Source organism: Archocentrus centrarchus, chromosome 15 (genome assembly GCF_007364275.1).
Source record: "Archocentrus centrarchus isolate MPI-CPG fArcCen1 chromosome 15, fArcCen1, whole genome shotgun sequence".
Taxonomy (NCBI): domain Eukaryota; kingdom Metazoa; phylum Chordata; class Actinopteri; order Cichliformes; family Cichlidae; genus Archocentrus; species Archocentrus centrarchus.
The window spans coordinates 18,142,657-18,154,044 of NC_044360.1; positions in this window are offsets into that span (position 1 = coordinate 18,142,657).

Here is an 11,388-nt window from a genome sequence, read left to right on the forward strand (position 1 = left end):
AAAATAAAGAAAATAGGCAAGTCACTGATGAGGAGGCTGTCTGTGACTGCAAAGTTAGTCATGTAGGCAGACCTAGATGTGAATGTGCACACGTCATAACTGTGCAGTGACCCAGAGACAACCTTGTTGTATCCCAGAACAGAATAGCAGGAACCAGGCATGATGCCAGCTGGGTAGTGAGATCTGCTGCTGTTTTGTTAGCAAGTTGTCGTTTGCATTTATAATTTTACCACCACAGAACATTAGCGACAAAACCAGGGTCTTTTAATATTTCTCATTCAAGATTATTTCCTGCTCCTCAACTATAAAGAGACAGTATTTTTCAGTTCAGTTGTTTCATGTCTAACCAATTCAGTACTAAGTCATCAGAAATTAACTCTCTGGATTATGTCTACATATGCTGCAATCTACAATAAGCTTCTCTTATGTCACAGCCTGATGTCAGTGTGTATGTGAAAGAAGCTGCACATCACAAGATAGAAAATTCAAATCCAGCCAGAATTAGCTGCTTAATCCAAGTCTCCCCATAAACCTCCGGCACCTTGTAACCAGATTTTTCACACCTCCAAGGCTCAAACAGGTTACGTACAGGGCTTGGTGTCTGCACGTAATTGATAAAAACTCAGAAGTAGAAAAGCAGGACCGGAGAAGGGAGGAAAGGCTGTTGAGATGCACCCTCTGGCTCCCCCTGCAACCTCAAGGTCAGTCCCCTGTCCTTGGTAACTCTTTCATGAGCCAAACTGCACTGTGAATATTAATACCACAAAACTCTGGGATCCCCAAACATGTTGAAATGATAAGTACTCTGATGGCAAGAAGAAACAAATAAGAATGTTACCAATAGCACTGTCACACAAACCAGTGTTGATTTTTTTCCTATGTAAAAGCTTTATGTTTTTCCTCAAAAACTATATTTGATATTTGAAATTATTATCTGCAGTTTCTGTAGGATAATGAGAGAAAAGTGGTAACGATTCTTTGCCTGAACACTTCTGCAACTCAGCACAAAAGATGGAATAAGAAGGATTAGCTTAGGAATAGCTGTCACTGAGTATATTTCAAAGCCTGTAGCTTCTCACAGTAGAAAGAAAACCCTCCTTGTTAAGCAGCATTAAAAAGAACTTCAAACATCTAAATGGCACTTCCCTTCATTATTCACTGCAGCCAGCAACCTCCAGCACAGAGCTGACAGTTTGCCCTCAGCCACACATCCAATACTGGATGAGTGATTGATGATGTCCAGCGAGACACACAGACACACACTTACGCATGCATGTACACATGTACACACACCCCCAAACATACAAACCTATGCATACTTATATTTATATCAATATACACTGCTCAAAAAATGAAATCACACATTGGATCTTGATGAATGAAATATTCAAGTTGAAAACCTTTATTAATATACACTCTGTAATTTGTTGAGAACAAAATAAAGTAGCAACAGTCAGTGAAAACCCAAATCACCAGCTTTTTGAGGGATTTAAAATCACACCAGAAGTCAAAGTTAAAAAATGAAATCACAGCCTGTATGCACTTCCAACAACATCTGGGCATGCTCTTGATAAGATGCGAATGGTGTCATGGGAGATCTTCGCCCAGATTTGCATCAGGGCAACAGTGAGCTGCTGGACAGTTTCTGGCACCATTTAGGACCATCAGATGGACCAATAAATAATCCTCTCGAGCTTCTCACTTGGATTCAGGTCTGCGGAACATGAGAACCAGTCATTGGTACAGTATCAATGCCTTTGCCATCAAAGAACCACCTACACAGTCTGGCCACTTGAGGCCAGGCATTGTCCTGCATGGGGAGGACTCCAGGGCCCACTGCACCAGTCTAAGATCCAACAATCAAACCTTACACTGATGCAAGAGCATGGGGAGGTCTGTGCAACCCTCCAATGACGTGGCTCCACAGATCGTCACTGAGCCACTGCCAAACAGGTCATACTGGATGATCTTGCAGACAGCATAACATTCAAGACTCTTGCACGTCTCAGGTGACAAAATGATGGTCCTGTCAATTCTAGTGTTTTCTTGCGAATGCCTATTTAGCTTCATGGTACTGGTTATGCCACCCTCATTGAGTCTATTTCAAACAGTGTGATCAGAAACAAGAACATGAGTAGCGCGCTGGAGGTCATTTTGTAGGGCTATGGCAGTGTTCCTTCTGTTCTTCCTTACACAAAGGAGAAGACAGCAGTCTTGCTGCTGGGTTGATGCCCTTCTACGACTCTGTCCAGGTGTTCTTGTGTGATGGCCCATCTCCTGGTATATATTCTCCTCCACACTCTTGAGTCTGTGTTGGGATAGTCAGCAAATGCTCTTGTGACAGCACATTTGGATGTGTTCTGAAGGAGCTGGAGTACCTGTACAACCTGCATGGACTGCAGGTACAGTCTCATGCTATCATTAGTGACAAGGACACTAGCAGAAAGCAAAACTAGAGAAAAATCAGTCAGTAAGGATATGGAGAGTCCAATGGTCTTTGGCCAGCACCTGCAAAACTACTCACTTCTGTCATGTCGTTGCCTCTCCAGTGCTCCTGCTGCACCAAAGCAGATGAAATGGATTCACAATGTTTTATGTCTCCAAACTGTAAAGATTGACAGATTGAAGTTTAACTGACCGTGTTCTACTGTGATGATTATTTTATTTTATTTTATTTTATTTTATTTTATTTTATTTTATTTTATTTTATTTTATTTTATTTTATTTTATTTATTGAGGTTCTTGACATATTTTGGTTGTGGGCTAAATGTGCGGTGGCCAAATTATTTGAAATAATTTACATGAAAAAAATCTGGAAATATTTTTAAATAAGATCCACAACTTCTTTCTCAAGGTCTTTGAATGGTCATTAGATTTTGGCATGATAACGCCACACACATTAATGTCAAAGCGAGCACCAGACTCTAGACATCAGAGGTTTAAATAAGACAGCTGACATCCCCAAAGACGCTGCTAATCATCAGCACCTAATCAGGAATCCCCCAACTCTAATTTCATGGATTTCAAGGTGTGGTAAGTGTAGGGCTGTACTCAGCTTTCCATGTGATTGTTCTGTGATGTATTTAAATTATGAAGTTCACTAAAAATATCATTTTGTTTATGTGTTTGAGTAGGTCACTTTTATTGATAAGACAAGAGAATCAAGTGTTTGTCTGGGCAATCACCAACGCCAACCTCTACCATGAAATGTATTTATTCTTATGTATTATATAAAACAAATATAAAAAGATCTAACATTTTATTTGAAAGCTGAAAACTGCAGGGGGGGTTTGTGCATTACACTTTTCAAACTCATAAGGTTATCTTTTTTATAGAGAGTTCTAATAAGCACAGCAGTAGTCACAAAACCATATACTATCATCACAACTTTAAAAGAGTTACAATTTCTCTTACTAGCTCATCCCCAGTCCTTTTTGTGGTTTATTCCCATCTTGACCTGCTACTAATCGTTCATTCTGTTTTCATCAAACATGTTCTAGCTGTAATCCAAAGCGACTGTCTGCTCTCGCTTTCCGCCTGTCCCCACCGTACTCATTCTCTTCTCTCTCTGCATCTTCATCCGTCCCTTCCCCTAAGCTGCTCCTGATACGCAATTATGCAATTCAGAAAAAAGGCCAAGAGTGTGACCTTCAGAAAACATGAGCAGATTCCCTCACCAAATGTAATCACACTTGACTGTAATTGTTTTTATTCTGTACTATGATGATGTCTGAGTGAAAGGAGGATAGTGTAACCCCTGACCCACAGGTTAGTATCCTGTTTCAAGGAAGGATTCAAATCCTGATAGTTTCTGACAGATGTCAGCCAGGCTGAAGCTACGGACGTCACCTTTTGCCTGAGGGATGGCATCCGCTGAGACAGAGAGGCACACACATGCGCTCGTGCCGTGACTTGTCTGTCATCTCGGTAGTGCATTTGAGAGAGTGTGGGTGTCTGAGAATTTATAACCTACCTCTTTACTTTCTGTCTTGCTATAATGTAACCTGTTTCTGCTTTAGGTCTAGCGCACCATGGAGAGTAGCTGAATAATGTTGCATATCTTTATGTTTAGTGGCCCACAGGAAAGAAAACCAGGCAGAATAGAGGCCTGTATGAATTACTCATGAGTGTAAAAGTGTAAAGTGCGTGCTTTTTTCTTTCTCTCGCTCTCTCTCTCTCTCTCTTTCTCTTCAACTCACTATCGCCATTCATTTTTTTTTCTTACAGTGTTTTCTGCCTCTTTTTGCAATTTTCTCTATCCTTGCCATGTGCCCTTGTGAAGTCTGTCCCAGACATGTCCTCTCTGACCAGACAGTGAAGTAATTTCTGTGAAAAAGGTAGGCAAACAGACTGATACAGCCACACGCATTAAAGCTGGAGCATATTATTCAGAGGTGCCCTCTGTGATTGGTTAATCAGCAGACAATTTGTGTTTGCCCAAATCGTTCATCTTCTGTGTGCCACATTCCTTTTTCAAAGTCATTCAAGTCATTTTTAGAAGGGGCTAAGTTTATAAAAAAAAAAAAAAGTCTGTACTGTCTCTATTGCTGTTTTCTCTTTATTATATAACCCTGTCTTCTAAAATTTTAGGTTCTAAGTTGTTTTAAAAGAATTGCCAAATACATTACATTTTGGAGGATAGAGAGGAAAGGAAAGATGTTGACAATGTAGCTGCCAGGAAGGAGTGAAAGAGGAAGACCACAGAGAAGGTTCGTGGATGTAGTGACAGAGGATGTGCAGAGGGATAGTGTGACAGAAGAGGATAGAAGGGATAGGGTGAGATGGAGGAACATGATCCAGGAGCAGCTAAAAGAAAAAGGATATATTACATTTTGAAGGATGTTGATAAAAAGCATAATTGCAGCTGCATTAGGTTTCCTCCAAAAAATTATGTCCCGACTGGATGCCTACTCCCCTATCTCACCACGAAACACAATGTTCCTCTGTCAAATATGGATAGCAGCCCTTGTTGAACGTCAGGCCTGATCTCTCTTTTACTTTATTCCTGTCATCTCTCTCTGTGCTTTTTTTAAACAATGGCAAAATACTGTATACCCAAATGTACTTAAAAAGAATCAGATTATTTGAAAAGATATGTATGCATAGGCACATTCACTCAGGTACACATGCAGCTCTCGTGTTACCCAGGCTAATGAAAAGTGGTATTAAGTGGACAAAGAGGCTGTTGTTTACACCACAAACCTCAAATTGATTTGCTTATTGGATACCTGATTGCATTGCTCTCAATTCAACCATCCAAGATGAAACACCACTAAAATTCAAAGCTAATAGACAGGATCGGAAGCACACAATAATCACTTCATAATCACCTAGTGTTTTCCATTTGGGTGTAACAGTCAATGTTCAAAGTGATTCTACATTGATTTTTTTTAAGGGCACTGGCTGGTTTCATGTTCATCTCATAGAGCTGATGTTGATATAGATATGTCCTTCCATCAGAGAGACCCAAGCTCATGTACTGAAGCAATCGCAGCAACCAAACACAGTGGATCCGCATGCCTATAAAGCATTCAGTCAATCATACAGAGAAACAGAAAGAGATGGGTTTAAAGTCAACACACTGATTAGAAGGTGAATCCACAAACATGCCATCCCATGTCTCAGCATCTGTTACCTATTCAATATTTTTCCACAGTAATCTTATTATCACTTCCTATTTCCCCGATGTGTCATTGATCTGCTGGCTCAAATGAATTGTCATAACATTATAAAAACCATTCATATTTTTCATCAGAGTGCCATAAGTGCAAACAGTCTTAATGTGTTGGACAAACACTTAGAATAACAAATCGCCATGGCTTCTGTGAGGATGGCTAAATAGCCATTAGTAGGGGGAAAAGCCCATAAAATCATCCTCTGATAGATCACTTGGGTGTGCTTGGCTGAAGCAGGCGCATGGGTTTTATAGGCACAAGCAGGGGGAGAAAAGAAAAAGTCACTAAGGGAGATGAATGGAGAGCAAAGACCGGTGAGTAGATGCAGGATATGATGGAGAGCGCAAACAGAAAAAATGTCAATATGCCGAGCAGACAAAAGGATGGAGTCTGGCAGCCCGGAAACTCTCTGCCCCAGCCTCTACCCCGAAATGTGTTGTCCCATTAATGTCGCCCAAGGGTTGTTTTCATGCTGCAGACAAAGTTGGTGATACTGTGGTGGAGGGGGAGGAGGCTTGCATTCCTGCTGTTATAGCTCAGTCTCTCTCCACTTGTCTCCACAGTGAGAGACAGGAGCAGCAGGCATCTGAATTACCACTACATGGTGAGATGATTTCCTCTCTCGTGATGCTCTTAAGAGCTCCCCCTTCTTTTTATCAGGATGCTCTTTACAACACTGCCGGCTCTCTTACTCATTGTCAATCTAATTACTCTGACCATCTGTAAAGTAGCTGTGTGATCAGTCTGCTATGATGCCAGTGGAGAATGAATGAGATGAATGGGAGCTATAGAAATGAAATTTGACTCTATATTTTAGATAAGTCTAGCCCCAGCATGAAGACTTTAATGGTCAGAGTATTCTTCTATGCAGTGCTTGAGTTAAGTAATTCAAATGCATTGTGGCAAATCAGTCCATTGTTTAGTTCTGTGTGTATGTGTGTGAAGTAGGTTATCTGCTTGTATGCACCATTTGTGAATGTGCATGTGTGTCCTAGGGGTGTTGAATAAGTAATGCAGAGGCGCCTAATGAAAGATAATGTCTAGTTAATGATCTGTCAAAATGAAGTGTTTGGTTATTGAAGAAGGGATCATCTCAGGCTTTAATTTCCACCCTGTGACTCATATTGGAGGATATTACTTCTTTGTACACACATATTCACGTGTACATATAGCACACACACAAAAAAAAAAAATACAAATACATTTCAATGCAGAGTGCATAATGCTCAGGCTTTGCTAGCGAATGTGCTGGTTTGTTTGTGCATGTACTGAGAAGTGCTGAAGCATCTCATCAACCACTTCAGCTGCCTGCGGATTAACGCAAGAGATGGAAAGAGAACACAACAGCCAAACCACCCATAAATGGCCATCTAGCCAACAGCTATGGAGGAAGGATTAGCCTCTGCTTTATTCACCACACATAGCTGTCAGGAAGAGCCCTTACTGCTAATCTTGGCAACAGCTTTCCTTCTCAGGGGGACCAAGCTGCTAAAGAATAATTCTGATTACTTGAAGTAATGAGTGTTGATGTTGCTGTGATTTACTGTAAAGAGATTGAACCGAAACAATGTGCAGCCAGGCAGGCCATGAGTGAATGGGCACTTGAATGAAAGATGAGCTAGGGACAACACACTTTGAAGTGGATAAACACTGATGACATGATGAGTGAAAACATACATGTGGCTTTGAGCAGGGAAAAGAATTGCCAAAGAAGAAGTTGGATTCTGGTCAGAAGCACTATTTAATACTGAAGAAGAACAGAAAGGGGAAGAAAGACAGATGTGAACACAACAAAGATTAACTGATCTTGTGTATATGTGGCTGGTTATATTTCCAATTAACTAATTAACCACAAGTTTAATTTGTATCTACACTATACTGCCAAAAGTATTCACTGGTCTGCCTTCACAACTTGAGTGACATCCCATTCTTAATCCATAGGATTTAACATGATGTCGGCCCACTCTTTGCAGCCAAAGCAGTTTTCAACTCTTCTGGGAAGGTTTTCCATAAGGTTTAGGAGTTTGTTTATGGAAATTTTTCCACATCTTCCAGAAGCGCATTTGTGAGGTCAGACACTGATGTTGGATGAGAAGGCCCGAAAGGAACTTCCATGACCCCTGTGGTCATGGAAGTGTTTTTTATGGGTGAGTGAATATTTTTGGCAATATAATGTATATCAATAATCAGTTTCAGCTGTTAAATTAGGCAAAAATGTATAAGATTTGCTGGAGAATATAAAAGTTTGCTGCTTTTGTGTGTGAAAAAAAAAGTCATCAATAATCATCACTTTATTTGAATTTCTACTGTATCTCATGCCCTTTGTGGGGACACTTCCAGAAAGAAGATTCTAATGGGAGGAAGATTCCCAGTTTAAAGAATATAATGATGACGGAGCAGTACACAGAGGTCTGACACAAGCACAAACAGAGCTAATAAACAACATTATGAGACTAACCTGTAGAAGATGGATTAAATTGGAGGGAGATACAGAGGGAAAAGGTTGATTGCCTCACTTGAAGCAGGAAAAGCAACCACGATGTTGCTGACAGGAAGGACAACTGATGGAAACCAATGCAGGAGGGAAACTAGAAGAGAGAGCAAGATAGATTCCTTTTATTTACTGATCGAGATAAGTCATGTATCTTCTGAGACTAACACAGAAATTCAAATGATGAACAAATTAGGGAATGGCGGTTCTACAGTATGTATAACAGCCAGGTACATCAGCTGGCAAAAGCTGATCTCAATGTGTGTTAAGTAACAGACTAATAAAATACTAGAATTCTGCAATTCAAAACTGGAGCACAGACTTCTTGGAAAGCAGTTAATCAATTCATATCGTATATTAGATAATTGCATTAAAATGCTCCAAAAGGCATCAAAGCCACATACAGAGTCAAGAGCCTGCAGAGGTGAGGCCTAACAGAAACCAATCAGCTATGGCAGCCTGTGTTGGCAGCCACAAGTTGTCACACTGCTGATCATACAAATTTGAAGCTGGAAAGCAGTTTATATTGGGGAGTTATAACACCAGGAACACTAAACTGAAGCAAAGGAAGGAATTTTCTAAGAGAACTGGATTTGAGTCCACCAAAGCTTTTATTTGCCAAGAAACCTGCCCTAGAAAAGAAACTCTGCTCATGCAACACTTCTGCATTACCAGCTCCTGCATGAGATGGCCTCTCCGTGGATTTGGATAAGCTCATTTTGCCAACCTTGTACAACATCTAGTTATTGCCTGCCACGTGACTCCGGAATCCAACTCCTGGGGTTTGGTTTAAGCACAAATGGGCCTGTCTTCTCCACAGAGATCAGTGGTATTGTATCCTGTGCTGTTGCTGCTGCTGCACAACTTCATTGGCTGTCCTTATACTCACTAGCTTCAAACCAACAAGAGTCAGTGTGTAGAGTCAGTTCACCTTACTGTATGTTACAATAGTCTAATTGGCTTTCCCATGGTTGTTTTACAGGATGGTGTTGCTGCTGCCCTCCAAAGTCATACTGCCAAACACAACTTACTGCAGATTAAATTGTAATTTTCTTTGTTTTCATTTATGATAAAAGATCTCAACACATACCTGATGGGCTACCATAAAATTTGGCAGACAGTTATTTGGTTCAGTTGCCAGACGATTAATCCTAATGACTTCAGAGACTTTTCTTACGGGAGATTCACACTGATGGTTCTGCCATGAAATTTGATTCAGACCTTTGATTCCCCCTTTAGATGAGCTACAGCAACTCTGGTCATCCTCTTACTTTTACTGTAGCAGTTCTTTGGTGGCTGAGCCAAAGCCATGTGAAGCAGCAGCATTCACATCAGCCTAAGCTACACTGTGTTTACTCCACACAATATACTATTATTATGAATGGAGAATCAATATAATAAATACATCAGTACCTTTACATTTCCTCCTTCTTAATTATTGAATGATTTTCTTTTTTCTTTGAACTGATGACGTGCTTCTTTTGAAGTCTATTTAAAAGCAAAACTAGAGCTAGTGCTTGAAAAAAAAAACATCTCTACAATTTCGTTCAGTACCAGGCAAAGAAATGTGTGTTAAATTTTCACAGCCTATTATATGCCAGCTGTCTGAGCTTTGCTTCCTCTTGTGGCACCTGAGACATGAATAAACTCCATAGTACATCTGCTCATTACTGATTGGCTCATTCACACTGACCACTGGTCTCCTAATCAAGTGATAACCTTCTGCATTGTATACATAAGGCATACACTGACAGACAGCTTATTGAATCAGGTCTGGCAGATCCCCTGTCTGTAGCATATTTACTGTGATGGATAAGACACATGGACCAAGTCTGAGGGAAGCTGTCTGATCATTTTAGAGTAAAAGACATGATTTTTTTTTTCCCTCTGGTTATTTTGCCCTGAGGCTCAACCACAAACCTGGGTTTGATAAAGATAGGGAGGTAGCCACACTGATTCTATGAATGCAGCTTTATCTTTTTTTTTTCGTGGAGCTTCATTTGCGTAGACGTTTTCTGATTTCAACATGCTTCACATTCAGTCATTAATCTTAAATGGCACGGCTCGAATCGTCACTGTGGTCCATTGATTCAAAGACGAGTATGGACTGTAATCAATGAGCTTTGCTATCCATAAAGCCTCTATCTCTGTGTGTCGTCCCGCTTAAGATTGGCATTTTACTTTGTGTGGGCAATAATATTAGAAACTAGTGGAGTGTCATCACTTTAATTTACGCAGACTGTGTCCCTGATCGCCACAAGGGAATTTAAATGGATTCCCCATTTACTGCAATGCAACCAACTTCTGCCCCAAGGCTTCCATCTGTTCCTAAATGCCACCGCATTTTGTGTGTGTGTGTGTGTGTGTGTGTGTGTGTGTGTGTGTGTGTGTGTGTGTGTGTGTGTGTGTGTGTGTGTGTGTGTGTGTGTGGCCTTGACCTAGCAATAAAGAATGCACATGGGATACATGTGACACAACTGGAAAAGCAGGGGAGACATTTTATTGCATCCCACTGCCTCTCACAAATCCTTTGTAGGTTGAGGAGTTCTGCTGCATTGTAAAGAACTGCCATCAAAAGATTTCTTAAAACAAATCTCATATAAGTTGAGATCAGTGAATATATTTTAATGATCTAACCTCTGTTAGATTGAACAAAATCTACAAAGATTCCACTCATCCCAGGTATTTTCTTTTGTTCTTTCCGATCTTAAACAGAATCCACTCAGACGATCAGCATTCGGCTCAGCGCTCCTCTGTACCTGTTGTGAAGGGAGCGGTGCAAGAGCCAAGCTGGCTCAGGCTTCCTGCTGTTTCCTCCCACAGGGCAGAGTTATCATCAAACAGGGATGCTTCACCCCATCTCTGTCCCCTAACCACTAGCTTAGTACCACATGGCCGCACAGACTTAAGTTTAGGAGAGTAGGGTTTTCAACAGATCTATATAGAAGTCCTTACCATGTAGTGTTAATCAAAACACAGGAACACAAGAAAACATATCCACAAATATATACTCAATAATGGTGTTGCTGATTTCTTTGTTGTGAACACACAGCTAGGTTCATATAATTTTGGATACAGTTTTTGTTATTTTAGTTAGTTATACAATGACTATTGACTCAAAGTGCAGGCTTTCAGCTTTAATTTAAGGGGCTGGATTAAAAAACAAACATTCACCACTGAAAATCAAAGGTACTGTTATACACAGCCCTCTGTTTTCAAAGG